General features: G+C 34.6%; 1 protein-coding gene and 1 long non-coding RNA gene across 4 annotated transcripts in view; one reads left to right on the forward strand and one right to left on the reverse strand.

The window, feature by feature from the left end:
* sdk1b (sidekick cell adhesion molecule 1b) overlaps positions 1–27,971 on the forward strand; it is a 269,066-nt gene that overhangs the window by 86,476 nt on the left and 154,619 nt on the right. The gene's annotated exons all lie outside the window — the stretch shown is intronic.
* LOC148978759 (uncharacterized) lies at positions 274–3,711 on the reverse strand. The gene is made up of 4 exons (XR_016168915.1): positions 3,354–3,711; positions 2,383–2,529; positions 1,182–1,946; positions 274–1,028 (listed from the first exon to the last, which is right to left on the reverse strand). It is a non-coding gene; the product is annotated as an uncharacterized LOC148978759 (long non-coding RNA).

Here is a 27,971-nt window from a genome sequence, read left to right on the forward strand (position 1 = left end):
TACATTTCATTTAGAAGCTATATCTATTTAAAGTAATTAAGTAAAGTTTATTTATTGTTTTTAAATTAGGAAGCTTGCTTTTATGAAATTTTTAAGTAAATCTTACCATTTAATGAAGTAAAATAAGTAGATATTATTTAAGTTTTTTTGTTGAGATTTTCATTTACTACATATTTAAACATTTAAACATTGATAATTTCTTTTTTATAAATAATCATGAACATAAATAAATAATCATTTTCTCAATATTTTTCACAAATCACACAACTAAAATTCAATTAAACAGTTTATTTTTCAGTCATCAAAAATGTTCATACAAGAATGGACATTCAGTCATCTCTTGACACAGGTGCATTCAGTAAAACTGTCTTTACGGTATTGCTGCTTCCAGCATTTCCTTCCCTTCAAAAAGGATGGATACATCGATTGGATCTTCTCCATCAGCACCACGAACGACCAGTATTTTAATGCTGTGCTGAGTGATGTCACTGCCGCTGTCTTCCTGCATACAATTTAGAAGAAAAAATATAATTCTTTTGAGAAACAAAAATATAATGGCTTAAATTATTTTATTTGACTTGCATTAAAGGACAAGTTCGGTATTTTACAATTAAAGCCCTGTTTTAAGATCGTCCCTGATGAAATAGAATAGTTAAGATTGTTTTTTAGACAGATGCTCCGGTCACGAGAATTTTTGGATTCTGTGTTAGCACCCCCCCCACCTTTATAATGAAAGCATAGGTGCACTCGAACAATCATTCATTAAAACGCATAAAACTTTAGTTTACAAAGACGTGAAACTCACCGAGTGGTCTGGGGTGTTCACTGATATGCTCACACAAAAATCGCTGTAAAAGATGCTTTCCAACAGGTTTTATCGTAGTTTTTGTCCAAGTCCATTTTCTTCCTGTTTTTGGTCGAAATCCACAGTAGTCAATTGTCGAGTTTGCGTGCGCGATCCTTAGTTATCTAGTTCGAGTTTGCGTGCGCGATCCTTAGTTATCTAGTTCGAGTTTGCGTGCGCGATCCTTAGCTATCTAGTTCGACCGAAAACAGGAAGAAAATGGACTTGGACAAAAACTACGATAAAACCTGTTGGAAAGCATCTTTTACAGCGATTTTTGTGTGAGCATATCAGTGAACACCCCAGACCACTCGGTGAGTTTCACGTCTTTGTAAACTAAAGTTTTATGCGTTTTAATGAATGATTGTTCGAGTGCACCTATGCTTTCATTATGCATATGAATTCATGAAATGAATAGTGGAATAAAGTCATTATGTTTGCGCACAAAAAGTATTCTTGCCGCTTTATAAACTTAAAATTGAGCCACTGCAGTCACTGCATGACTACTTTGATGATGTCTGTATTACCTTTTCTGGACAAGGACGGTATATCATACATACATTGTATTTTGAAGAAAATGGGATATCAAACAGTTGACTGTAGCCATTAGAAATCTACTATGGAAGTCAATGGCTACCGTCATTTGATTACCAACATTCTTTTAAAATATCTTTGTTTGTGTTCATCAGAAGAAATAAACTCACAACGGTTTGGAACAACTTGAGTGTAAACAATGTTTACACAATGTAAACAATGACAATTTTTATTTTTGGGTAAACTATCCTTTTTAGGGTGCTATAAACTGGAGTGCAGTTTTCTGTGAAATAAATTTGACTCTGTTTAACCTTTCACACGCAAGTTTAAAATATTCTAGCTGACCACCCAGTGTGCGACTTTCATTTTAAAATACATCTCCTTATTATTTCCATGGCGACGTTTCGTGATTGTGAAAATGAAAATGATGTCATTAATGACTCACCCTCATGTCGTCCCGAGCCCGTCAGAACTCTGTTCATCTTCAAAACACAGTTTATCATCTTCTTTATCGTCAAAGTAGAGAATGAGGCTGCGGATAACTGATTCCCATCTCAAGGCTTTGTGTCTGTGAACAGATTTATATTGTACCATTACACAACCTTTTATTCATACAATCAAATCATGAAATACAATCATGAAATCAAGTGAGAACACAAAAGCATTCATGCGCAAGGACTGATTTGAGTACTTAGAGCAAAGTGACTCTACTTCCTGTTCCTGTCTGCCTTGCATTTTGGCCAAAGCAGAACTGTCGCTGAAACTCTATCATCTTCAGTACAGATTCTTAATATTTGAAATTTAAGTTGTAATTTATGACTAAAATTCTAATTACTGAAATTTCTGAACTTTTGACTTTTGTCTGTTTAATACAGTAAAGCTACTTTAATGCAATCTATATTGTATTAAAAGCTATACAATAAATGTACATGCATGTATGAGAAATACATTAAGTATATCTTATTTAAAAAAATGTGAACAAGCACACTTTTGATCAAACACACCTGACTCAGTTTGTCCAGAAATGGCCTCAGTTGGTCCCCACAACACCTCCCATGGCCTTCATCAGGGCAATAAGTCTTGATGTGCATTGGTCAAGTCTGAACATGAATCTCTGCCCCATGATCGATTCTCCTGAATTCCTCCTTGATCTAATGTGACAAAATGATTCAAGAGTACAACAGCAGAAATTTGGTTAAATAGACTGATGCAGGGAGCAAGGGTTAATTATACAAGGACTGTAGATATCAACAGTGGAGTGAACAATCCAGCACTTTCTTTTGTAATGTGCAAATCCAAAAGAGAAACACTAATTTGGCATTTCAATTTTAACTTTCAGTTTAGTACATTTCAAGTTTATTTATTTTTTCATGTGCTAAATCAGTTACTGTTGTCAATATTAATATTGCCCATGATTGCCACTCACGATCTCTATTTTCTACAATCAACTTTTAGAAACAGGATGATTTTAGAAACGCAGCCCTGCTTACTTTAAGACCTCATTTATGCACGATTTAGAAAAATAGCTTTATGTGTAAACGTTCCATCCTGAACAATATTCAGCAAGAGCATTCAAACTTTTCCATAGTCAACAGTATAACGTTAAGAGCGGTTGACATTAAATTGGTAATTTTAAGGCCCAATTTTAGCTAACTAGCAGTTAAAAAACGGTAAAGATTGTCTACTAATTTCTACTTAGTTTGACATTTTTACACGAAAAACAGTTCTTTGTGAATCTATAAAACTATTGAAAACTTCCGATTCAATATAAATAATGTACGTTAACGTTAGGAAGTGAAAAGGGGGTTAACGATATACAGTATACTGTTATGGATAACCCACACGCGTTGCACTAATATGAGGCCATGTTGTAAGGTGAGCATTAATGTTTATTGAGTCAAATAAACAAGAATCATCAATCAAAACCCACACAGACTCATGTTTTATTAAATGTAAAACAGAAAGACAAACTTACCTCAAACACGACAGAAAGCAGCCACGCAGCAGCCCGCCAATTCGTCTCGTCTCAGATCCAAAGTGCGCAGTTAGACTTGTCCAAACGCGCATGTGCGGATTCAAACGCGCTATGCTTTTCTATTAAAATTTACTTAAAATTACTATGTTTATGTGAAGGGACTATAAAACGTTTAAATATTACAAGAAAATATATAATAAGATTTACTCTTTCCAACCAGTTAATTTATTACATGAATTAAACGCGTAGATATTTAAAATTTTACTTAGAAAATTCTAGTTCACATTGAATTTTAATTTTATTAAGTAAAAATTATGATGATTCATTTAATATATATTACTACACCAAAAAGTTCGTTTTTACAGTGTAGTACTGTATATCTTACAGAAAGTTATATAGTGTACTGTAGGGCTGCACGATATTGGAAAATATGACATTGTGATATTTAGTTTTTCTGCGACATACATTGGAAAATGAAAACAATTTCATGACTTGTAAAGTCTTTGTTTTTTTTTGTGCACAAAAAGTCTTTGGACATCTTAACAATGTCTTTACTAACTTTGCTGGGTTGGCAGATATCAATTATGAAGGAGTGATCCAGCTCTCAGATTTCATAACGAATATCTTAATTTATGTTCCGAAGATGAATGAAAGTCTTACGGGGTTGGAACGACATAAAGGTGAGTAATCACTGACAGAATTTTCATTTTTTGGGTGAACTAACCCTTTAAGATGGCCAAGAGAAGATTGTGTGTAGGTCAGATGTATTCACAAGGTTTCTTTCACTCAGATTGAATGTGCAGTGTAGAGCTGTCTGTTCTCATGCCATAATGTATGAGTGCATGTGTATATTGTCTTTGGATAATGGAGCGTTAATGTGTGAATGAATTTGTAAAGTGTCACAATACATGGCGGGTACGTTTGTGAGTGAGCGATTTGGCAGTGTGACACATTGAAGAGTGTGTGGGCGCTTGTTGTGCTGCCTTGCAAAGTGTGTAACTGTGCTGTTTCAGGGCAGGGGAATTATAACTGCAATTCGGATTGTCTGGAAGAGACATGAAATATTAATGGTGCTGATGATTGACCGTCCGACATGACAGATGGCCAGTGACATGGCGGGTGTGTGTGTGTGTTTGTTTGTGTGCAGGCAAAGGTGTGAGGAAAATGGCCTTCCTCTGGTATCCGAGTACCTTCCACATCTTATTTGTGTCTATAATGGGTTTCAAATTCATTTTAGGTAAAGGACCAAACTGAATTGAGTGAAGCATATCACGTTTTGCCTAGAATCAACTTTATGCTGCTTATTTAAACAAAAGCAAGCATATCCAATTTACTGATTTCATTCACGAGAGATTTTTAATGCCATACATCTAAAATTAATCAAGGAATGTTGATCAAACAGTATACTATTAAGGAAAAACTACTTTTACCAAAACCGCCCCATTTTAACCAGTGTAATGTCCCTCCTCGTTGCGGTTTCCGATTTGAAACACGTTTAAAGCTACACTGTGTGATTTTTACCTCCATCTAGTGGTGAAAAGGTAAATGACCATCCACTGAATATTAGTTTCTGTTCCTCTCAATTCCGATTTCGTTTTAACTCCTACGGTGGCCAATGTAGTTCAAGATTAACATGGCTTCCAGTTCGACCTCGTCCATGAGTGTTAACTCAAACGTAAATGCGAAATGCGAAGCTTCAATTGACGGGTATGTCCCTCTTTGGCTAATGTACTTTCAAGATGGAGGGGCAACATGGCGACCGACATTAGAACCCCTTACCCGTATCTATTTTCAATGGCATATTATACACTCACGAGAATACTTTATTACTTGAACGAAGTAAATATACATTAATGAGCACATATATTTTTGAAAGAACTAAGTGTTTTTAGCTAAGAATAAACTAAAAGAGTTACACTGTGTAGCTTTAAAAATCAAATACCACATAAAGATGACTCTTATCACCATCAAGGATGTATTTATTAAATTTATTGTGGAATATTATTACAATTTAAAATAACTGTTTTCTATTTTAATATATTTTAAATGTATTTTGTTTCCTGTAATGTCAGACCTGAATTTTCAGCATCACTACTCCAGTGTCACTATGTTGAAAACCGTTATGCTGCTTAATATTTTTTGGTCAAAACCATTATCCCTTTTCAGGATTCTTTGATGAAAAGAACAGCATTTATTTGAAAAATGATTTTTTGCTAATGTAAAATCTCAGTCGTATATACAGTAAAACTTCCTTTAATAAACGTTGACTTTACTGTGAGTTTGTTTCCTGCATGTTTAACTATTTGGAAAGTGTATTTTTGTCTGCACAGAATAAGATTTTTATCTCTGTCAAAACGTTTTCAATTTTCCTGAAGAATATTAACTATAATCTACTTGTGGCCTTAATCAAATACTTGAATCAATATAGAATCATAAGAAAGAATTATTAGCAGACATGAACTCTGGGCAAGAATTTTAAGCTGTCTGCGTTTTTATTAGATTTGTAAAATATTACGTTTTATCAAACTTTGACGTATTGCTTTTATAGTCGTCTCTCTCTTTCCATTCCTGATGTTTCTGTAAGGGTCACCTAAGGTCATGTTTAATAAAAGATGGCAGAATGAATGACACGCATGCACACACACACACGTGCGATAGCCTCCAGCTTTCATGATTTTGATTGAAATAATGTCTCATTTGGCTGATCAATGCAAGGATCAATGCAGGAAACCAAGGCTACGGCATTTGTTCCGGTAATTACATGTTATCACCGCTGGAACAATTAGTCAACTTAGTTGCTTGCTAAAATCCATCATCCTGTCATGTTTATTTTAGCTTTCAAATAGGCATTTGCCTATATATTCTCTTGAAATCTTTATATTTTATCCTAATGTTTTAGCTCTCCTTTTGTATAGCTACTCAACAACCCTAATTGAATGACTTGACGGGCGCAGTTTTTGGTATTTATGTATGTATTTTCTATTGAAACTTGAAATTGCACAGTTATAAGGCAATATTATACATTGTATAAACCTATAAGAGTTTTCTTTTATTAGTTAAAAATGTATATTCATATATTTATGGAAGCTTGTTTCCACCACTGAATAAAACATTTAAAAAAATAATAACAAACTTTTATCGGACTTTTTACTCGCAATTGCGAGTTTCTATCTAACAATTCAATAAAAAAACTGCACTAAAATTAAACTGAGAGGGGTTATACAGTAGCACTTACATATTGTTGTCCTACTATTAGTTTAACTGCTTCTATTGTTATCATTTGTAAGTCGCTTTGGATAAAAGAGTCTGCTAAATGAATAAATGTTCTGAAAAGAAAAAAAGTCAGAATTGTGAGGAAAAGTCACAATTATCTTTGTGTTTTTATTCTGGGGTGGAAACAAGCTTCCATATATATATTATAGTTGCGTATGATGTATGACATTTGTTAAGTTAATGATACATTTCCTTTTCTTTGGGGTCAGATTATCCAGTAAACACTTTTTTTAAATCAGATATGTGTGTCTAAATCTGGTGTTGCTGAATAACAGCCAGAAAACGACTCGAACTGCAGTCCACTAATTAACGTGCGCTGTTCAGCTTGCCGCTAAATTTTACACTCTTGTGTATCAAGTGGGCCAGTCGGATGGCCATATTAAATTGATGGACAGGCCGGATTTGGCACTTGGGCTGCTTGTTGAGAGTCCTGTCATAAATGTTATTCACAACCCTAGTTGTGATAAAAGTGTGTGTGTTTGTGTGTTTGTGCATGTATCCTTTTGGTTGTCCTTTTATGTGCATGATGCATTACAAATAAATGCTGTCGGGCTTGTAGATAAGACCTGCTTATCCATACCTGACTGGCTGCCTCTCTGTCTCTCTGTCTCTCTCTTTCTCACAAACAGACGCACACACGCACTTTCTATGTCTGAAACTGAAGGCCGCTGCCTTTCTACCACACTGCTCAATCAGTCAATGACTTGTATGCAGGTACCTCCTAATAATGGGAATATTTTAGACAGGCTTCCCAGTAGGGGTGGGCGATATGGAAAAAATATCATATCACGATTTTTTTTGGAAAATCACGATCACGATTTTTTATCACGATTCTTTTTCAATTTGGTTTTAATATTTTGCAAGTGGCTGTTCATTACAGCCAAACTAATGTTAAAAACAAATCCTTAGGTAACAAAAGAAAAAAGAAAGGCATACATTTAGGCCAGTGGCGAAGATAAAAATCTTTGTCATTATTTTCTTTTTTTTATATTAAAAAAATAAGACAAGATAAACATTACACAAATTAATATTCAAATTAAATAAATAGTGCTTTTTTTCAGATGCAGTAGGTGTATTTAGCAGTAGCATTGAAGAAAGTAATTAAATTAACAAATATGAAATTAAAACACTACATAGACTTCACTGAATAAATTGATTCTTATTAAAGCTACTATTAAAGTTCTCAGTCAGTGAGTGATTTTCTCCTTGTGTGTTTTTTATTTTTTATTTTTTTATTAACACTAAAGGGATAGTTCCCTCAAAAATGAAAATGGTCTTAATTTACTCTCTCAAGATGTTTTAAACACGAATAAGTTTCTTTCTTCTGTTGAAAATAAAAGTTATTTTGAATAATGTGGGTAACCGAACAGTTGCTGGTCCCCCTGTTTTTTATAGGTTCTCTCCTGGAAGTTAATGGGGACCAGCAACTGTTTGGTTACCCACATTAAAAAAAAAATGTCTTTTGTGTTCAGCACAAGAAAGAAATGAATACAGGTATGGAACAATATTAGAGTGAGTAATTAATGACAGATTTTTTTTTTTTCTTCTTCTTTTTGTGAACTATCCCTTTAAGGACAAGCGGCAGTACTATTTACTTCTGTCGTTTATAGACCAGCACGCGACGCTTTTAATATAGACGCATATTACACCAGATATTCTCTCAAATGTTTGCTTTCACTTTAGACGTAGCCTGTTTATGTAAACATTGTGTGTATTTAACAGTATTAGCATAATAAGACTCGAAAGATAACTTAGTCCAGTATTCAGGCGCTGTTGACAGGCTTCTAGTGCATGTGAGCGTCGGGGGTAATTTATGCGGTCAGGAAAGCGCACGTTAGAACAGCGCATCAGCGCGTGGATTAAATGTTTAACCTTGCTTATGCAAGTAATGAACTTTTGTGAATTGCAGTGTCCCGTACCTATTCATTAACGTGTGATGTGTAGGCTACGTCGCGTTGTACAGATGAGACGGAGGCGCCAGAACTGTTCTGATAGAATGCACTGTAACACGATACTACGATATTTCTTCAAAAGCAGATCGTGGAGACATTTTAATCGTCCACGATTAAAAATCGTCATATCGCACACCCCTACTTCCCAGGCAACATCTCCTCTATTAAAGCAAATATTGAATGACTTAAATACTTATTCTTGGTTGAAATCTTATGTTTTAAAAATGATTTTTAAATGAATTTACTTTTTTCAGCTGACCTATCAGATGCCATTTTTTTATTCTTTCCACTAACCCCCAAGCCTCAGGCAAATAATTGTTGGATATCAGCTTTAAAAAGAAAAAAAATAAGCTAGATGAAGTCATCTTCTGACGACCACTGTACTTCTTACTGTAAACTCTAGGCCACAACATCCATTAGTCAAAAGTCTTGTTGACTCATATTTCGTATGTGTCTTGTGGCCTTATTTCAGAAACTTTCATTTTTAGTTTTTTCAATAACCACGCTTTTACAATATTCTCTCAAAAATGCAATGTACATACATGTTGCTCACATATTATGGTAGCCCTGTTTGTACTAAATATAGTGCCATTAATATGTTCATAAGCAACTGAAAAAAGTACAAATGTCAGGGCATGTCAGAACATCTCAAGGACCCCAAATACACCTTGGTCCCCATGGGGTTAATTGGCAGGATGTTTTACACAAACATTGCAGGGCTCAAAAATAAGGATGATCTGTAAGAGAGTTTTTGCGCCAGTTAGCAGAACTGTTCCATGCCCCATCAGACCAGTTGTTTGTTATCAGGACCATATCATATGATCGCTGATCACATACCAGTACTTTTGGTTTTATGCTGTGCTAATTTAAATATTTGGCTTTATGATACTCATTTATTTGTAATACTGCATTACTTTTTTCAATGCTTTCCAACCTACATATAATGCTTGCGAAGGCACACTTTTTAAAAAAAAACATTTTGGCAGTATTTGTATCTTTCCGTCGCTGTCATGATCAAATAATACGCCTCTTTCCATTGCGATAATGTTTTGCGGAAGCTAATCTGAGAACTGCACAGACATGCTTATCCATAAACTGTGATAATGTTGTTTGTTGAAACAAATATATCTGTTTCTTAAAACCCTCAACTGAATTGTTCTAAGTGAATACACATCAGACAATATCATTTATTAATAGATATTTCTCATGTTGTGATCACTGCAAATAATCAAATTACTTTCTCCCACATGTCTTAAGTGTCATTCCGATTTGTCTTGCATTTACCACACACACACACACACACACACACACACACACACACACACACACACACACACACACACACACACACACACACACACACACACACACACACAGTGCTCAGTCCCTACGGTGTCAGGAGTCAGTCAGCTCGTTTAGGAGGCACTGCTGGATCCGCGCGGCCTGGGAGCTCTCTTCTCATTTGCTAATGTCTGTCAGCATGTCTTTCACTCATGCCGGGAACACTCTTACTGTGGGGCTTGATTACTACTGTCTTGAACTGGATATAACAGGGAAAACAGCTGGCTGAATCTCAATTTGCTGCCTTCTATGAAGTAGAAGTGTACAATGTGTTGGTGAAGTATGCTCTTTATGACATGATATGTGGCAATTGGCTTAGTTATGGGCTGGTCATTTATTAAATTTTATTTATTTTTGAAATGACCAATCTTTCCGCTAGATAAGACCCTTATTCATCGTTATAATCATTCTCCATTATATGGAGAAAATCCTGGAATGTTTTCATCAAAAACCTTCATTTCTTTTTGACTGAAGAAAGAAAGACATGGATATTTTTGAAAGACATGGGGGTGAGTAAATTATCAGCAAAAGTTTTTTTTTTTTTTTTTTTTTTTTTTAAGTGAACAGACCTTCGGCATTGGGACAGGGTTTCTGACTTTTTGTCAGGCCCTCATTATACAAAGAAACAAAGTGCCAGCCTTCTCATATGAGACTAGGCTCAGTCACATCTCTGATCTGAGCCTTTTCTACTGTGTCAGTTGCCGATGTGGAGGACATGTGACTAGGTTATGGAATGTAGGAGGACTGTTGGGATTAAATGCTTCAAAGATGATGAAATAACTCTTTGGTAATAAAGAATGAAGTTCGGACAAAGGCTGTTGTCGGGTTCAACTGGATTGAAGCTTTCGAGCCTCCATACTTGACTCTGCTCCACATCTAAGAGAAAATAATCAAAGATTTATCCAGTTGTGTTCATGTTGCCGTTGCAGTTCTTTGAATATTTGTGTCGCCTAAGGTAATGGTTCACCCAAAAATGAGAATTCTGTCGTCATCATCATCATCATCATCATCGTCCACAATGTTGTGTCACAAAATACAGACAACGAGTGCTATTGAGGAAGAACTTAGAACTGGATTTGACGCAGAGTTTAAACAGATCAGTGCAAAGAGTGTCTGCTGCCCTTTTCATTTTAGATCTGTTAAACAATTGTAGAAAAGACGAAAAAACTGATCTTCTCTTGTGTTATGCAGAAGAAAAAAAAAGTCAATGGTTTGAAATGACATGAGTGTGAGTAAATGATGACTAAACTTTCATTGGGTGAACTCTCCCTTTAACTTTAGTCAACACGGTTGTTACAACTTACTTAATGTAACATAGTGTACAAATATTGTAACATATCGTAATTTGTGATATTTAAATTTCAGATATAAAGAAAAAGATACAAGGCAGGGCATTATTATTGAACTTGATGAAGTTTTTATTGAAGTTTTGGATTGGACTGTGAAAAATAGTCAAGGGGGACGTGACAAATATGGATTTGAGGTAGAATTACCTTTCTAATTATTAAAAATTACAAAAAGTATTAAGAAAATGTAAAAATAGCTTAATTCTCAGCAATAATAATTATTATAGTACTAATTAAAATGATTATAACAAATCAGTATTATAATTATAACAAATCAAAGTTTTTAAAAATGGAAATTAGATAACATGCTCAGCAATAATTATATCAGTAATTGTACCTTAATAATTAGCAAGAATTAATATATATATATATATATATATATATATATATATATATATGTCTTCCAATTGTAATGATTTATCATGGTTTCATGTAAGATAGAGTTAAATTTTATGTCTTTTTTTTTTTTTTTGACTTTGACTTTGACTTTGACTTTAACATTAACATTACCGTTTTTTTTGTTTTTTTTTTACCAAACTATGTCAGACTTGGCTTTATTTCCTTTTGCTTTATGGCTTCATCTAGCCCACAGTCCAAACAATCCTTCTGTTTATCAAACTCCACTGATGAATGTTGAGAGGAAGATCGTCAGAGCAGAAGTAAGGTTGAAATTAACAACTGAAGGAAGACAGTTGCACAGCTGTCGAGTGCTCTGAATTTCAATGCCATTTAAAAAACCATCAAATTACTTTTGAACTCTGCATCCAGGATGAAGAGAATGGCATATTGGTCCAGTATTAGACTAAGCGGTTAGTGGACATTCAATGTGGCGTTCAAGTTCAAAGCATACAGATGCTATTTTGCTCTGAAACTCTGACTTTAGTTTGTTAATATTGATGGCAGTAATTGCATGATAATTCTGTTTGTTGAGGTTGATGTACAGACATGTTTGTTTTTAAAGGTGGGTGTGCTTAGTGTATGTGTTTGTGTATGTGTGTGTTTATATAATGAACATAGGTAGTGGCCCTGAGCTTTGATTGATTAGTTTGGCTTGGCGTGCTTATTTCCTATTTCTAATCCAGCAGCTATTCATTAGGCCTGTCAGTAAAGCCTTTAAATAAAACACTATCTCTCTTTACCTCCATTCCTTCTTTAGCTCTCCATCTCGCTCTCTCTCTCTACTTAAAAAGATAAAGAAAAGAAAATGGATTTTTGAATAATATGTATCCGAATTAGTAGTATTAAAATATAGCGTTAATTGTTAAACAGAATAACATGCTGAAGAATAATTTTAAATTATTTTCTAATAATAATTATATTTAATAATAACAATATTGAAGAAAAATGTTAAGAGATTGGAACCATTATTTTAATATTTATAAAAGTCAAAGTATATCATTTCTGGATCAAACACTCCCTCCCTCCATCTGCCGTTGGTTGGATTTGCATATAGTCCCGCCCCAAACGCTCACTATTGGTTGAATCATTGTTACTGTATCAAGCTGGTCGAATGCTCAAAAACAGTGGAAACATATTTGTATGTTAAAATGGAAATAAATATTAAGAAATAGAACAATGTGCTCAACTAATTAGATTTAAGAAAAAATTTGAACAAAATATTTTAGTCACACTTTTTAGTCCAATTCTCAATACCTACCTATTAACGATAACTTTTTCCTCAAAGTTATAGGGCTGTCAAAAGATTAATCACGATTAATCACATCCAAAATAAAAGTTTGTGTTTACATAATATATGTGGCTGCACTTGTGCATAATTATTATGTATATATATATATATATATATATATATATATATAAATAAATACACACACATGCTTGTATATACAGTATTTAAGATATATTTTCATGTATATACTGTATATAGATTTATATATAATTTATATTATATATAAATATTTGACGTATACATTTTTTTTTCTTAAATATACATGCATGTATATGTATATATATATATATATATATATATACACATATATATATATATATATATATATATACACAACAAAATTTTATTTTGGAAGTGATTAATCGCGATTAATCTTTTGACAGCCCTACTTCTTATTAATAGTTAGTAAGGGTAGATTAGAATTAAGGGATGTAGAATATTGTCATCCAGAATAAGCCATTAATATGTGCTTCATAAGTACTAATAAACAGACAATATCATAGTAATATGCATGCTAATAAGCAACTAATGAGAATTGGACCTAAACCAAAGTTTTACTAATATTTGTTGAAATTTTAAATACAATAGCATGCTCAACAATAATTAAGTAAAATAATTGAACATTGTAAAAACAAGAATTTCTCATTGTGCGCAAGAAATCAAAATGCGTTTGTGACAGTTTTGTTAAGTAACAGATGGTTACTCTGTGCAATGCATAGGTAGGCGGTAGAGATTGTGTTTTATGTGCTTGGGTGTGTGTTTGACTGTGAGTGATGGTCTCTGATTCAGAAAGGCCCCAGATGTTCAGCTGTCCAGAGTCTGCCAGTCACCGTCCAACTCTGACAGGACCCGACAGAGCTGTCATCCCTGAACGCCTGCCAGTCAAACCGATGCTCCATGCGTTCTGGGGGCGTATCTGTCACTATTTGTTTTTACCAAAGCCTTGATGAGGAGAATGATAACTCTGAGTTTTACTTCTCGGCGAGGGCATGAGAATGTGTGTGCGTTTGTTTGAACGTCTCTCTGTGTACATATCTCCAGGCTCGTCACGGCTCCGCAGGTGCCCAGGCGTGTGATTGGGCGGACTGTAAATGAGGCGGGATGACCTTGACCAAAAATCCCTACATATTTTTATCACCTCTCATCAAATTCAGAGTGGAGGGTAATAGCCACACCATACATCACATTTTATAAATGCTGTTTTATGTGTGTGCTTAATGGAAGACTGCTTGCTTTATAAGCAATGAATCATTGAAATGTAATTTTTCCTGAAAATAAATGACAATGTAATAATTATTGTAAATTTTTTATCAAATATTTTTAGGAAATAAAACAAAATTATGATTATACAGTACATTTCATTAATATTACTATTATTGACTTATTTTAGAATCAACATGAAAATTCCGTAGTCAAAATTCTTTACTTTTTTTTTTTTTACAATCCAGTCAATTTCCAACTATCAAGTTCCATCCTCTTTGCCTGTCACTTTACAGGTGTAAAAAATGATAATAATAATATATTATCATTATTTTTTCATTCTTTTAAAAAACATAAAAAAAATCACTTTTCATAATCCACTTAACAAAATTAATTTTGTAATGTTTGTCAATTTCCAACTATCAAGTTCCATCCTCTTTTCCTGTCACTTTACAGGTGTAAAAAAGGAAAAGATAATAATAATAATAATAATAATAATAATGTATTATTATTATTATTACTATTATTTCATTCCTTTAAAAAACATAAAAAAATTCACTTTTAACAATCCACTTAACAAAATGAAGTTTTGTCTTTTTTTGTCCGTTTGAATATTTTTTCAGTTGGAAGTTTTCCGCTTTACAATGTAAATAATGACATTATTATTATTATTATTTAGTAATCTTTTAACAATTTCAGTTAAAATTCAACATGAAAATAAAAAAAAAAATCAATTTTTACAATCCAGTCATTTGGCATTAAAAGTAGTGATTAAAAGTAATGTCCTTTTTGTCTATTTAAATAATATTTCCCTTGTAAATGCGTCATAATACAGAAGTAAAATAGCTTTTAGTACCATTTTTAATTCTGCTTGGATTTCTTTATTATCGTATGAAAATGTCTAATCTTCATTTGAACGAAACCAATGCTGCCCCCCCCCCCCCCCCCCATCCGGTTTAAAGTAGAAACCCAGTCATGAAACTTTTCTACTTTATAATATCTAGCTCTGTGCTATCCGTGGCTCTTTTTAATATGAAGCTACTAAGCTTCGGTAATACCTTCCGCCTTAACATATCAAGTCCCATCCCTGCCAGATTACATTGAAATGCCCAAGGAAACAAAATAAAACTTATTTCATGCATCTTGCACAGTGCGAGTCAATGGGGGAATTCTCTTTTTACTTTATTCCCCCGTCTCTTTCAACGTCTTTGTGTCTCTAAAGGCTACTTTTTGCTGCTTCACTTTGTCTTTTTTTCATATGGTTAATACAGATTCAAAGCAAAACATTTCATCATGCACTCGTTTCATGGTTGGGCAGCTTTTGCCAAAATTCATTTTTGCCAAATCAGAACTCCCTCTGTTTTTGCCCATCGGTTATTCATGAGATGCCAAACGTGAGCATAAACACACACACACACACACACATACTCACACGTTCGGGCATCTTAACACCCGACGTTACCGGCTGTGTTGACATATAAGCGTGATATAAGTGATAATGAGTCGGCTATGGGCGGATGGGTTTGCATGTGTTTGTGGGATCATAATAAGTTTAGAAATACAGAATAAAAATGAAAAGGCAGTGCATGATGGAGCACCTCATCATATGCAGGGAAACCGACAGGGAGGCAGAAAGGGAGGTGAGAGAAAGAAAAATAGTGGTAGAAAAAAAAGAGTGTTGATGAAATGATATTGGTTTACCTGTGTGTGTGTGTGTGTAGGGTGTGTGTTTGAGGTCTTATAAGAATGCAGCCTGTGACTCGGAATACAAATGAACTGAAACTGCAGGGAAAAATGAACTGCAAATGAGAGAAACCTTTGGCTAAGGCGAACCTATAACCCATCAGAGACTCTGAAATCTCTCTCAGTCTCTGTGAGAGGGTTAACACCAAGGTTTGTATGCCAGGGGGAGTTTGCGGAAGGGAGAGCCGAATCCACTTTGACCTTGGCTGGATGTTCTTCTGTTCACTTTGAAGTGCGCTGCGCTCGGTTCGAGGGATATAAAAACCGGAAAATAAAGTACTCGCTTGCTTTTATGATTTTGATTTTTTTTTTTTTTTTTTTGCATGATTTTTTTCTTCTCGCTTTTATTTTTCCGCCAATTGCACATCTTGGGTGAAATCGACAACTATATTAACCTTTTATGACGTTTAAGGCGACACTACAGGTTTAAATAATAGACATCACCATGAAACTTCCTCAGTTGTTTACTTACACAAGTATATAAAAAATGTATTATGTGTTTTTGAAATTTGGATGTTTTATTATGCAAATTAGTCAATATCTCATTAAATATGCACAATTTTGCATATATTTTCAGTAGATAGATCTGAAAATATGATAAAGAAAATTAAAAATTAATTTTCATTTTACACACATGGGATTTCTGGATATATGCTTTCATGAAATCAAAATATACTGTCCATACCCTTAAAAAAAATCGATTTTCGACATTTTTTTTTTTTATTATTAAAATGTCACATGAATCAGGCCAGGAATGATTTATTAATAAATCCCTCAGAAAGTGTATAACTGGAAAGTTTGGTGTACATAGGCTGAGATACTGGAGAATGACAAAAAACTGAGATTGAGAATTGAGAGTTTAAAGATCTAAGTAGGGAATTTAATACATTTCTATTGGAAAAAAAATGCTCAAAAACAGAATAAATGCTCAGACCCTTAGTAATCATAATATTTCAAGCTCATGAAAACTGATTAGGCATATAAGGCCTACAACTGCAGTCACTCAATTAATTAACATTGGCAGAGGACACCACGTGATGCGTCTGAGCAAATCACATTAGCAGAAACCAGCAGTAGCCAATGAGATTTCGTCATTAGCTTTAAATCACCCTTTGGACGTTCATGATTGGTTACTGATAGAAAGGAAATGCTCATATTTGGGTTACACAGTTCGTACAAGTGATTAAAAAGTGGCTAATTCGTATGACCTCACTCGTACGAATTCATACGATTTGTCTAAACCCACGTGATGGTTAGGTTTAGGGGCCGGGTCAGGGGTAGGTCATTCGTACGGATTCATACGAATTGGCCAATTCGTAAAATATGTACGAATTCCCGTGAGATCGGGTTGTCTAACGCTAACCCTACCCCAGACCTAAACCTACCCATAACCGAGCGTGTTATATTGACGCTAAAGGGTGCCATTTGCGTTGGATGTATACGTATTGTCAAAAGCGTCACTATATGACGCCCTGGGATCAGAATGCGTTGGAATTGTACATAATCATTTGCATGGATGTACCAAAGCATTTGTAACTTGTTCAAAGAAATGAGAAACTGCTTTTTTGATGTGCACAAGTGACACAATGACATGAAGATTGAACAGGCAGTTTTGAGAATTTTAATTCTGATCTGAGAAATGTACCAACGCGACTGAGAAAAAAACGGCTAGGCTCAGATATGGACAAACCCAAATGTTGGGTTAAAAATGTAATGAAAAAAATTACAGTTGAAAGTAAAAGTTGAAGTTGGGTTCAAATTTGAAATTACTTTTTTGGGTTTGTCCATATTTTACCCAAATTTGGGTTCAAACGACCCAGCATTGTTTAGAGTGTGTATACAGTCTCATTCAATACTGTAATAATAATGTAGCTTGGCTGGGACCTTTTTGCATTCACTCAGTTGAGTTTTGTGTCTGCTGAAAACGAGTTGTGTTTGGTCATGTGACATGTTGATCACTGGCAGGAGAGCATGACTTCATTTTGAGATGAATGACATCACTTTGTGTACCTTTTTTATTTTTGCCTTGATATGAGAGTGGTATATTGTTGCACTCTAAAAAATGTTGGGCTGTTTTAACCCAATTGTGGGTCAAATATGGACAAACCCAGCCATTGGGTTACATTTTTAAATTACATTTTTAAGTTTGTCCATATTTGACCCAAAATTGGGTTAAAACAACCCATTATTTTATAATAATGGGTCTACCCATCATTTAAATCAATCAGAGCAGCACATGGTTACAAAGAAGCATTTTTTTCCCCTAAGCAATGGTCTGTGTTGGAGCATGAGACATGGTTTTTAAAAGGAAGATTACTGAGGCAGCATCAGTCATGACATGTAGTAGGGACATTTACACTTGTACAGCATTCACACACACACACACTCAGATCCAGGGTGACACCTAGAGATGCATTAAGCAGTCAAAAGGCTGCTTTACAAAACGTACATTCAGCTCTAGTATTTTAAATATTTTGGTTAATGAAGACAGTTCATCATAATTTGGTGTACAATTCATTATAGTCATTCAAGACACGAGTTTGTGTTTGGTAATGAATAATTACACTGCAAAAACCATTTTTCTTAATCTTGTCTTCCTGTAACAATGAAACATCCTTAAAACAAGATGAATTGGTTTGGAATGGAAAATATTGCCGGATAATGCTTTTTAACAGTATATGTTCATCTTTTAAACATAATCCTTGGCAGTTTCGTTCATTTAAAATGCCAGTGGGTGGGGATAAGAAAAATAAACTTAATTACAGGATTAATATTTAATGTTTTCAAGATGTTTCGACCTTTTGTATCTAGAAAACATTAGCTGAAAAGTAAAGGAAGCGTGTGTCTCGTGGTCACCTTGAGATGCTTTTTAAGTATTTTCCAGTAAGAATGAAATTTTCAGTTTGATCAAAGTGGCACTATGGCAGGTAGGAATATTTTTGTGTTTGTACTTTGTGTTTGGAAAGTGCTCTGCTTCCTGCAGTGAAGATATAAATGTATGTGTCGCATATGCAGGTACACACATACACCTTCATCCACCGCAGAGCCAATCTGGGGAGACAGGAAGTCATGCTTTGCCCAAAGTCCTCTAGGGGATGTTGTCAAATATTAAATTGTCTCCCTTTAATGAGGTCACATACTGTGCTGTGTCCCGTGGGAGAGGCTCTGTGTTGGCACCCACATACTAAGTTCTAGTCTTTTTAAAATTGCAAATCAAATCCAGCTTTCTTTGAGTTAATCCAAGTTGCCATGTCCCACCCATGAAGTTTATCTCTGAGGAATTCTTCTCTGTTCCTCCTTGCTATGGGGTTTCGTCTCTACGTTTCCATCTTTAGATAAAAACAAAAACAATGCAGGAGGGACTTTTAGGGACTTTTAGTGTGTCAAAATACCATCATATGTAGGCTACGCACATGCGACGAGCTCTTTTAGCCAAGCACACAGCACTGTTTTGAATGTTCGGTTCCTTCGCAAAATATAATTAAAAAAATCCGACCAATCAGGTTGTGAACATTTCCCTATGCCTTTAGGTTCTGTGTTAAAATGCCAATGTGAATGCTAAGCGGACCAGGAGTGAATGTGTTTTTTTTTTTTTTTTTTTTGGTTTGGACCAAACGGACCAAGTGAACAGAGCTACAGTGGGAACACACCCTTATTGCATCTGGTTGGCCAGATTTGGGTGCGTGTGTATGCAAGTTTAAAAATGACTTGTTTTTTAGAAAAAGGTTTACAAAATTTGTTTCGCAAGCATATTTTAAACTCTCAAACCATAGGGCCAGTTCACACAGAATGCATTTTTGGGCAACGTCGTAATTACGTTTGTCCTGAAATTTACTATAAGAAGCCTACCAATACTGCTCATTTATATTTATCAGGATCAGTGTCCATATATGTTTAAGTTCATGTTAATATTGTGTATTTACAATGGCAACTGTAGATTCCATAGCACAAAATACCACCAATCCCAAATTTTGGATGACTGTGGTGGCTCATACCAATTTAATAACATCATATGATAAACTAATTTGGGGCTGGTATTTAATAGCCTTAACCTAAAATACTATTTATTCATCAGTGTTAGTGATATTCTTATAAAATATTGTACGTTATGTGTGTCACACTTGGACTTCTAATTTGATACTTTGTTCCATTTCCTTTAGTTCCTGTTTCTATGCAATGTTTGGTTGTGGTTTCCTTGGTTTCTGATTCCTTGTTTGTTTCTATGGTTAGTTATCATCAGCTCGTGAGCTTAGAATTATAAGGTTCTATCTCCACTTTTGGTCGAAATTGAGTTTTTGACATAATATGATCCATTAGGTGTTTATTAATGCCTGTGTGGTGGTATTTAAAAAAAAGAAAAGATTAATAGATAAAGCTATAATAGAAGATACATAACAGTTTTGCCAGCTGGGATGTAAAAACTTTGATGCTCAATATCTCAGAACTACCCTAAACGGAGATAGAACCTTATAATTCTAAGCTCACGGGCTGTTTATTATTTTGTTTATTGTTATCGCCTGCATATTAGAGCCCGACCGAAACAAATATTTGTTGGTTTTAAAATCCAATATTCCGATATATCGGCCGATATTATTATTATTTTTTATTTTTTCATTTCAGAAACGCGCAACAAAATATTAACAGATTTCCCTAACATTAGTTATTTGTAGTTAATTATGTTAATTATGTTAAAATAATATGATAATGCATAACTGGTTCTCTCTGCATGAATCTGGCTGGATTAGCAGGTTGCAGGATGTGTGGCGCGTTATACACGAGTGTTGCCAACAGGGACGGTGTAGAGTGCCCTCTGGTGGACAAACTATACAACTCCAACACTCATGACATGGTTGAAGCGTCATTCGTCCGTTTTTATTGTATTTTTTGAAATATTAATTTACCGGCCATTATAACTGCCATACCGATATTTTAGAAAATGTCTAATATCGGGCTCTACTGTATATATACTCCCTGTTCATTTTTTTTCTTGGTCAGTTATTGTCCTATGTAATGTGTTGTTACTCCCGTGTTCATCATTGAAGTCTATTTTGAGAAATCTGAGTTGCTTATCTTCCTCAGAACATTACAGTGTGTTAACCATTTTTATGAAATACATTTTTTTAGTTCAAAATGAAAAAAAGAAAATGGGGTTACGGCTTAATGGGGTTACGGCTTTTCATTTTACCAACAGGCCCACATTATCCTTAATGGGATAATATGGGCCTCATGGTGAAATGAAAATTCCGTCTGGATAAGGATGTCTGTGATTGCGGATATTGTATTTTCACACAGTCATTCCTGTAGAATACAAAACCAAATTAAATTTTCTCATTGCATGCAAATTCCTGGTGCACCTTTATTATGGATTTAGACTTTCTACCTAAATAAGTACATGATATGACAGATGTCCAACTCAGATGTTGTTTAGAGAACGTATCCCTTCTCTATAGTATTTTATCCAAGATTACGTTTTAGCAGTTACTACAGAGACAATCCACCCAACCCGATCTCTCGGCAATTCGTATGAATTTTACAAGGTGGCTAATTCGTACAACCTCACTCGTACAAATTTGTACGATTTTTGCTAATTCGTACATATATTACGAGTTACAATTCGTACGAATGACCTACCTCTGACCCCGCCCCTAAACCTACCCATCACATTGGTTTAGACGAATCGTACGAATTCGTACGACCTCACTCGTCGTGAGATAGCGTTGATCCACCTTGAGTAATTTTTGCAGCCTACCTTGAGTATGTGGTCATAGGTCATAAAAGGCGTAGTAGGGAAATCCGTAATTTCCTGTTAACATCCTGAATGATGGGACATAATTTGATGCTACTTAAACTCTGTATGCTGTTTTCTCAAAAATGTCCCCATGCACTCACTCATTTCTACAAGATATTTATGTTACAGACAGAACAAGACTCTTTAGTTCCCTAAAACAACCCTAGGATAACAGCAAATTTTATCTACCGGCTTGTAAGCAGTCGGAAGCAATAATTGAATTTTGGCTTGAGAAGCTGGCATGCTGTCAGACAAAAAAACAGAGACTTTTTGTCTCTGTAATAATTAGCACTTCCCATGTGTACTTCTCTTTCATCTCAGCTAATAATTCTGAGGGTTGTGGCATTGTTAGTGCATTGGGGGAAAAAAAGACTGTTTTGACTGACTGGCGTTTTAAATCCAGGCTGATTTGTGATGGCTGGTTTTTTTTTCATGTTGGACAAGTAATTATAGGTAGAACACAGGTAATCTGCAGGTGTTCTGCTCACAGTCATTGACTGGGATTTAAAGCGCTCTGTTTTGCCTGTTTCATCCGTTATTGCTACCAAAATGATATTGCAATGTACACTCCCTCCTGGGCTAAAAAAAACCCCCCAAAATGGCTGAACAATAAGCTTTTAACTTTTTTTGTCTTAACCACAAATTATTGGTCAGGAAATTTGTGAAATTTAACCAAATGCATCACTTAAAAAGCCATTGCTGTCTCAGAAAAACATTAAAGACAGAAGGAAGTTTTTTGGCAGAATATGGGAAGTTGTGGGTAGTGTGATAAATCACAATGAAAGATGAGTTGCATAGTGAGCAGTGTATTCAAAAATCTGCAGAGAAATAAAACAATAAATGCATCATAGTGAAGCATGGAGGAAGAGGTTTTTAGCTGCTGATATTGTTGAACTACTTTACTGTGAAGAGTCATTTTAGTGCTTTGGAGTACAGGAGAATATTGCAGATTGGCTTGCTGCCCTCTAATGAAAAGTTGTTATCTATAGAGGCATGGACAGATGCTATTTTTCATGCTCTTGCTCAAATTGCAAAGACATGAAGTAGCTTGAGAGGCAGTCCATCAGGCTGGCCAAGAAGCTGTATGCAAGTTACCTCTGGTCTTTAGTGACCTGGGCTGTCAATCATTACCCTTGTCCTCATTCATTTTTTAAAGTTAGACATTAACCTTCTTAGTATTTTTTTAAAGCTAGACATCAACCTACTTAGTATTCCTCAAGCAATTTATTCTAAACAATAAAACGAGATTTAATTTTTTATATAAAGATTGCCTGTTCTCCCAGTAATCTTTATTAAAAAATGGTTTAGGGTTGCCACCGACCCGATGTGTGTAACAGTGTGAATATATATATTTTTTGTACACAACAATAATTGAGTCTTTGATGTCTGAATGAGTGCAATTCACTTTTATTCAACAAGATGGCAATGTCTGAACACAATGATGAAGTGACGTTTCACTCATAGTTACCGCAGGCAGAAAACAAAAGAATGGGAAGAGTCATCAGCAAAATTTGAAATGGCTCAGAGCAAGTAATGAACACAATCAAATATTATTGTCACTGTCACTTGATGGTCGATCTGGTGAAGAAGTTGTCAGCGTTCAAAATATTGATTGGTTGAAAATGATAGTTTTGAGATTATGTTTGAGATCGCGAAAATGAGCCAGATGCTGAATGTACTGGGAAATGAGCTCTGACTAGGACAGCAATGATGGTATAAAACATCTGCTCAAGCTGAACCTTTCCAAGCACCAAAAGGTTTAACCCTCTGGGGTCCAAGGTGTATTTGTGGTCCTTGAGATGTTCTGACATGCCCTGACTAGTGTTGTCAAAAAACTCGGTACTTCGGTACCAAGTCGGTACTAAAAAAAAAAAATGTTACGGTACCAGCTTTTCTAGGTACCGAATACCAGGTTCGTCCAGTTCTGTTCTAGACGCGATGTCTGAAACGTGCACAGTTGCGTCCTCTTCATATCGCTGATATGGCTCTCTCTCTCTGAATCCACTTGTTGAAACGAAAGGAGGAAAGAGCCACATATGGACATATTTTGGATTAGGCTAATGTCACGTTGCCATAAGAGGCCGATTACATGCAAATTCGCAATTTCAAATATAGGCGCGATTCAAGCGCGCTCCTAATAAAAACTCGTTGGCGTTGCATAGCAACGACAGACGCCGCGTGAGAGCAAGCGCTTTGGAAAGAATAAGCACGCGCAAAAATATAATTAAAAAACACGCGCGACATGTGGACGGCCTCTAAAGTGCTTTCGGGGTAGTTTTACGAGTACATGAGCACAGTAGTATCTATACCCGACACCAGAGTACTACTGGTATTAGTATTGTCATTTAATGTCAGTGCCAGTTCTAGGCGTATTCTTGCCTTTATAACTCAGCAGGTTTAAAAAGCCTTTTTAAAATTAAATATGTCAAATAAAACATGTTTTATGGTAATGCTACAAAGATACCATTCATAAACATTACTTAGTTATCAACACATTGAGTGAACAATATATTTTTACAACATTAATTAATGTTTGAAAATGTTATTTATTACAAACACCTGATTGTTAATGTTTGTTCACTTAATTCATTGTGTGTGTTAGTGTATAATATTGTTTATTTTAGGTCATTTTATCTAATCTTTTTCTAAAGTGTTTATAATACAAATGTACAGTTTCCATACTTGTAACCGTGATAAACACTTAAATATATGTAAATTTAAACTAAGCTTTGGTACCGAAATTGGTACCGAGAACCGTGAATTTTAACTGGTATCGGTACCGAATACTGAAATTTTGGTACCGTGACAACACTAGCCCTGACATTTGTGCTCTTTTCAGTTTCTTGTAAACATATTAATGGCACAGGTGAAATTACACTCTTTAGCACAAACAGGGCTACCATAATATGTGAGCAACATGTATTTTGAGAGAATATTGTTTATGTGTGGGTATTGAAAAAACTAAAAATGAATGTTTCTGAAATAAGGCCACAATATACATACGAAATACGCGCCCACATTATACTTTTGACTAATGGATGTTGTTGCCTAGAGTTTTTTCTTCACAATGATTTGAAAATCATCCTGCCTAATCGTTCACATAAAACTGTGAATTGGGTTATAATGTAAAAAACACAATAATTCTTCTGTAATTTCTTCTTCTGTAATTGTTACTCTAATATCAGGAGAGTTTTATATTATTGCATCAGGTAGAGATCCATCTGTGCTTGATATAGATCTGGGTCTCTAAATACCCGAATATGTAATAATAATTGGTGAAATATTCATGCATTTAACAGTCAAAAATTTAAAGAAAATAAGGGGAAGGCTATCCTGTGCCAAGTTATTTTATCTACAGTATTTGTGCAATTTGTGCTAATATCCTTATTGGTCATTTGTGATTAAAACTGTTAAAGGGATAGTTCACTTGAAAATGAAAATTCTTTCATCACATACTCACTCTCAACTTGTTTCAATTGAATTTCTTTCTTCTGCCGAACACAAAGGAAGATATTTTGAAGAATGTCTATAACCAAACAGTTAACTGGACCCATTGACTTCCATAGTAGGAAAAAAAAATACTAAATACTATGGAAGTCAATGGATCCAGTTAACTGTTTGGTTACTGACGTTCTTCAAAATATCTTCCTTTGTGTTCAGCAGAAGAAGAAAATTCATACAGGTTTGAAACAACTTGAGGGTGAGTAAATGATGACAGAATTTTCATTTTGAAGTGAACTATCGATAGACCATTAAAAGACCACAAAACAGTTTGCAGATTTTTTTTTTTTGCTGTAAATTGTTCATTTTAAAAGTTTTACATCGATACAGTAGCTTCTCACTCAGAAGTCATACTTCAAAGAAACAGGACTGACTTACATTGCAAAAAAAGAGAAGAGGGAATGTAAGAAGTTAGAGGAGAAAAGAACAGAACACAAAAAGATACTGTAGGCTTGAAATCTCTGAACAGTCATGCATCTGACACTCCATCCATATTAATACAATTTTTGACAACTTTGTTCTAGTTTACCAAAAACCGAGGCTTCTGAAAATGGCTTCCAAACTGAAGAATGTCTCCAAAAACATTTTAAAAGCATTGAATGTTAACATTGGTTTTTAATCCATCTTAGATAATAAATTATGTCAAGGTTGTTCTCATACTGACCTTTTCTGTTTTGTTACACTTGTTTGCAGAGTTCTATACCTCTGGTTTACAGCTGTTATTGATTTTCCCGTTGATTTGACTTTCATTCTTGACCTGATTCATTCTTATCTTCTCGAATGTTAATTTCAATTAATTGTGTGCTTACAATAGTTGTTCACCAAATAACCATTTATGTAAAATAATAATAATAATTGGATGTCAACAGGAATTTATTGTGAAAAATATTATTACAATTTAAAATATCTGAATATAGGTCTGAAATATTTTAATATATATATTTTAAAATGTTATTTGTTGCTGTGATAGCAAAGCTGAATCTTCAGTATCATTACTTGAGTCTTCAGTGTCACATGATCCTTAAATCATACTAATATGATGATTTAGACCTCAAGAAACATTTCTTATTAGAGTTTAACAGAGCTGAATTTATTTAAAATAGAAATCTGTATCTAGAACATTATAAAAGTCTACCATCACTGTCAATTGAATGCATTCTTGTTGAATGCAAATATTAATTTCTTAAAAAATACTGACCTCAAACTTTTGATTATATTATATATTAATTATCATATTATGCAGTGTTTTGCTAATATTGTATTGATTTATGGCATAGTCATACTCTACATTTAGCAATACATGACATTTGACAGTTGAAAGGTTTAATAATAATACTAATGAATAATTTACAGTATGTAGTCGTCTTAACTTTTGTGTGGAAATGAGACTCTCAGATTCTTTTTACCATGTTTATTATATTATGGATATATGGAATTGCTTTAAATATAATAAATCACCAACAACAGCAAAAAAAAAATCCTCACCTGCTTTGTGAGACTCTTTGTTTCAGCTTTATATAACTTTGTTTTTGTTCAATCAAAACGCGGTATATGTGGTTATTTACACGGCTCTTGGTCAACTGCATCATTCCATGATCTAATATTTGTAATATTGAAAATCACAATCTTCTAAAACCTTTTTGCAGTTGCAGATTAAAAGAATTACCTTCCATATGCTTGCTGTCAGTAGATTAGCTTCAATGAGGTTTTGATCATCTGAATAAATTTGGTGTGAATGCTTTTTGATCTAAACCGATCTGAATAATGAATGAAAAGAGATCCGTCTGCCCATCACATCACCAATGTTACCCTGCTGAAGGTCGTGGAAGAATCGGTGAGAAAACAAGTTTTTGACATGCTCTTGAGAAAAGGTTAAAAGAAAGAATTTTCCAACCTTTCAATAAAATCGCCCTTTCTTTATCGTTGAAAGCTTTGCTGGAGATCTGTGCCATGGTAATAAATGATGGCTATACTCTTTAATAGATCATGTCAAGAGGCTTCTCTTTTGGAGATTGGTAACTCTTTTGGATGGGGCTCATCATCCATTTTACTTGAAAGTGTTTCTAGAGTGCGTTGAGACGTTTCTGGGGTTTGTTGTCCTTGTGAAGCAGGAGGACTGTCAAGAGAACTTCTGTTTTTAAGAGTATGTCTGTGTTTGCGAGACTCTCTGATAACTTTATAACTGAATTTAGGCTTGTATTCACTTAACAATTCATCAACTCAAACATCAGTTGTGGTAAACGGAAGCTCAAGCATGTTCTCTTAAAGTGGGCGAGAACCAATGAGGTTTATTCTCATGTGTTTGAGCTTCCACAAGGACCATTGTTCTTAGTCGTAAAGCAGCTTCGTTTGAGCTCATGATTATGTCTGCTGATCAATGTTTAAATGTGAATAAAAGCCTAAATTAAATCTGTTCATACAAAGCAATTGAGTCTCTGCAGTCAATTCTTATTGATTAGTTTTAGCTCTTTATTAACTTGCATAGCTGTCAATGGAGAGTCCAGAAAGCTCTCAGAATTCATCATTTAAGAACTGAGTAATACTAATTAACTACATGTACTTACTATAGGCTAAGAGTTAGGATGGGGGTGTGGTTTAAGGTTAGTTGCATGTAATTATGCATAATTTATAGTCATCACTATAGTAGCCTCATGTAACACGTCACTGTAAAATAGATTGTTACCAGAATATGTTGGGGAACAAAAAGTGAACGAAAGTCTTTTGCGGGTTTGGAATGACATGAGGGTGAGTAATTAATTAATGTGTTTACTGTCCCTTTAAGACTGT

This window comes from Pimephales promelas, chromosome 6 (assembly GCF_988280905.1).
Source record: "Pimephales promelas chromosome 6, fPimPro1.hap1.1, whole genome shotgun sequence".
NCBI classification, from domain to species: Eukaryota; Metazoa; Chordata; class Actinopteri; order Cypriniformes; family Leuciscidae; genus Pimephales; species Pimephales promelas.